The 4,279-nt window shown below is 37.1% G+C and overlaps 1 long non-coding RNA gene across 1 annotated transcript; it reads right to left on the reverse strand.

Moving 5' to 3' along the window:
- Positions 1 to 723: 723 nt before the first annotated feature.
- Positions 724 to 3,607, reverse strand: LOC137641342 (uncharacterized). Its single transcript, XR_011044492.1, has 3 exons — positions 3,448 to 3,607; positions 1,406 to 1,611; positions 724 to 858 (listed from the first exon to the last, which is right to left on the reverse strand). It is a non-coding gene; the product is annotated as an uncharacterized lncRNA (long non-coding RNA).
- Between the last annotated feature and the right edge of the window lie 672 nt (positions 3,608 to 4,279).

The following is a 4,279-nucleotide window of genomic DNA, read 5'->3' on the forward strand; positions in this document are numbered from 1 at the left end:
CACTGAAGCTGTTGTTAAAAAAGCCCGCTGTCTGGTGAAATAATGTTAGTTGCATTCACCTTGGTTCTCAGTTAGTACCTAACTACCAGCTCCGCACATTATCAACATATGTTACGTGCTAATTATAAGTGTTGTGGAGTAGTAAAATGGCCGGTTTAACCTTATGGGTGAGTTGCTGTAATTTGATAGTATTTACTTAAGGAAACTCTGTAATTGTAATTCTTATGAATATAAGAGTCAACTTCGACTACAGGCTAATGTTACTTACGACATTTAAATAAAGAAAGATTTTATGTTGTAGGGTCTTGTTCAGCATTGTCACTTCAGAGGTAGAACTGCAAGAAGAAAAAAAAATAAATTCAGTTCGTTTGGCTATTGTTTTTCAACAAGTTTGTTATTTCTTTTTGTAGTAACACATAAGGGTAGGCTCCACCTTGTAGGGGTGCCAATCGTAAAAATATTTTCCCAAAAATACACTAATCAAGACACGCAAAAATCAGCCCTCCTAGGTGGAGCCTACCCTTATTAAATCAAAAAGCGAATATTTAATCATCATAGTTCTGAAAAATAGTTTAATCAAACCCTTGAATTTTTTAAGTTATATTTCATTTCCTTTGAAAAAAAAGGAAGTGTTTTCCCAGTCATGTCGCCTAGTGATTACATAGTAGAGAATAATATATGAAAGTAATTCTAGCAATGATTACCTCTCGTGATAGTTCTCGCTTTTTGCCAAGCTTTAGTTTTCCTTTTCTTTTTCCTCTCGTGTCCCTTATCAATCTGATCCAGGGCAATTTGAAAGCATGGCAAGTACAGCGGCAGCTTCAGCACAATGACCAAAAAGGGCAAGTTTAGTATAAACTGAAATGAAAGAGCGTTAATATTCTTCTTTAATTACATTTTACAAAAGAATATGTTAATTTGGATAAAAATTAGTAAATTAGTGTGAGAAATTCCTTAATGATAATTGAAGTTTAAAGTATATAAATTATAGTAATCTTGATTTATTGCATTATCAGCTAGTCTTTATGTTATTTAAATATTAATATGGCTAATGTTAGTATATGCTAATGATGAATTATAAACCACATCAGGAAAACCAATATCAAAATATATATTATATGTTTATATAAATATGTATTTGTAAAAATGAACTTGTAAACTGTATATTTTCTTAATAAAAGTAAAAAAAAAATATGTCCGAAATCACATTATTTGCCTGTTTTTATCGAAAGGCGAAATCGTTTTATTGCGGAGGTTATAGGACATGTATAATCATGTTACTCGGACGTTGAATATTTTTTTCTATAAACGTTCATTGTTACTCTTTCTCAAATAATTCAATCTAGATGGAATTGTGAAAATAAGATATTGAGAAAGATAGAGAGATAGTGAGATTGCTACTGACCTGACCTCCTGGGATAAAAGAGCAGACGCGGTAGTGTCTGCTGGGGAATCCCCATCCCAGCAGAAAGTCGTGTACGATCCCGGTTATGAGTGCCATCAGTCCTATTGTTCCCTTGAAGAAGTTGTATTCCCTCCATGACGAGATGGCTGTTACCGAAGGCAATGATGTTATCCCGAAAATTATCAAAAGGAACAGGGAAAGCGTTCCTGAAAAGGTAAATTGACTCATTATATACTCTCTCTCTCTCTCTCTCTCTCTCTCTCTCTCTCTCTCTCTCTGCCAAAGCCCAACATCACAATATAAATTGTTTACTTTGATTATTGGCAAATGCTGAAATTCACATAAAAGATGCGTAATCTATCTATATACCAAGGGACTTCCCCCAATTTTAGGGAGTAGCCGACATCAAACAAATGAAAAAAGGGGACCTTTCCTCTCTACACTGCTCCCAGCCTGACGAGGGACTCGGCCAAGTTCAGCTGGTACTGCTAGGTTGCCACGGCTCACCCTCCCCCATTATCCACCACAGATGAAGCTTCATAACGTTGAATCCCCTACTGCTGCTACCTCCGCGGTCATCCAAGGCGAACGGAAGGAGCAGCAGGGCCTACCGGAAGTGCGTCACAATCGCTCGCCATTCATTCCTATTTCTAGCACGCTCTCTTGCCTATCTCACATCTATCCTTGTATCACCCAGATCTTTCTTCACTCCATCCATCCACCCAAACCTTGGCCTTCCTCTTGTACTTCTCCCATCATCCCTTGCATTCATCACCTGTTTTAGCAGAGAGCCATTTTCCATTCTCTCAATATGGCCAAACCACCTCAACACATTCATATCCACTCTAGCTGCTAAATCATTTCTTACACCCGTTTTCACCCTCACTACTTCGTTCCTAACCCTACCTACTCGAGATACACCAGCCATACTCCTCAGACACTTCATCTCAAACACATTCAATTTCTGTCTCTCCATCACTTTCATTCACCACAACTCCGATCCATACATCACAGTTGGTACAATCACTTTTCCATACAGAACTCTCTTTACATTCATGCCTAACCCTCTATTCTTTACCACTTCATTCACTGGGCCCAACACTTTGCATCCTTCATTCACTCTCTGACGTACATCTGCTTCCACTCCACCATTTGCTGCAACAACAGACACCAAGTACTTAAACTTATCTATTTCCTCAAGTAACTCTCCATTCAACATAACATTCAATCTCGCACCACCTTCCCTTCTCGTACATCTGATAACCTTACTCTTACCCACATTAACTCTCAACTTCCATCTCTCACATACCCTTCCAAATTCTGTCACTAATCGGCCAAGCTTCTCTTCCAAGTCTGCAATCACCACAGTATCTTCCGCAAACAACTGATTAACCTCCCATTCATAGATCATTCTCGTCTATCAGCTTCAATCCTCGTCCATGCACTCGAGCATTCACCTCTCTCACCACTCCATCAACATACAAGTTAAACAACCATGGTGACATCACACATCCGTGTCTCAGCCCCACTCTCACTGAAAACCAATCGCTCACTTCATGTCTTGTCCTAAAACACGCTTTACTACCTTTGTAGAAACTTTTCACTGCTTGCAACAACATTCCACCAATTCCATATAACCTCATCACATTTCATGTGTAATAGATGTAAAAAAAAAGTACAGGTTACTAACAGAGTTTGTACAAGTCGAATGGAAAGGTCTTATGACTTTCACTTCTGAAAGTAAAACATGTAGGCTACTATATACTAGAGTTTTGTCGGAAATGAATTCCTATGCATTTAGTTCAATTTGTGTGAGGCTATTTGTTGGATTAATTACAGTTTATTCAATACTATCGAAGCTCTTTTATAGCATCAGTCTCTGGTTCTAACGAGATGACGGGATCGCCGTAAACCGGAAATACGTTAGCTGGGTCAAGTTATTGATAATCCTAGAATTATGTATTCTATGATGACTTCTTTGATTATACATATACATTACACCCGGAAGGCAATGGAAGAAAACAAACATGATAATAACTTACCGAATATGTAGAAGACCTCGCCTTGATAAGTCATAATGGGCTGGTTAACCGTTATGTTTACAGGGACGAGAGTGCTCCCATTGTGCATGAGAGTCGAAATGACCAGCGGTGGTTCCCATATTAACGGGTCGTACCTTCCCGACCACAGTGCAAGCGCAAGGCAAGTCTTCAATAGAAACACACAAAACAAAATCAATTTATGAATATTCCGTTCGTTAATGATTTGCAATTTATGTGTTATTTCTTTATACAGTATAGTATAACAATAACCAGCAAGTTTTCTTCGAAACATCCGATCAGTTTGTTCGTGAAATTGTCGTCCTCCAACATAAGCTTTATAATCTGTACACACACACGCAAACACACACATATACATATATATATGCAAACATCAAATGCAGCCGTTTCTGCTCCACTGCATGACAAGGCCTCAAACATGTCATTATTCATGTCTAAGGTTTGGCCAGTTTCAATTATCAAGCTGACCAGTACAGATTGGTGATGGTGGGAGTCTTTTGCCTGATTTTTACAGAAAACCAACCTATAATAGGTGTCCCTGACTAGTACAGCTTTACTGATCATAGTGGCGATACATAAATTCCCTCCCCAGGTTAAAGTATCCCCACTAAGCAAGAGTATATACTGTATATACATATGTATGTATATATTTGCACATATTCATATATATATATATATATATATATATATATATATATATATATATATATATATATATATATATATATATGTGTGTGTGTGTGTGTATGTATATACACATATATATATGTATATTTTTATATATATATATATATATATTTATATATATACATAT

The sequence above is a fragment of the Palaemon carinicauda genome, chromosome 1 (assembly GCF_036898095.1).
Source record: "Palaemon carinicauda isolate YSFRI2023 chromosome 1, ASM3689809v2, whole genome shotgun sequence".
Classification (NCBI taxonomy): Eukaryota; Metazoa; Arthropoda; class Malacostraca; order Decapoda; family Palaemonidae; genus Palaemon; species Palaemon carinicauda.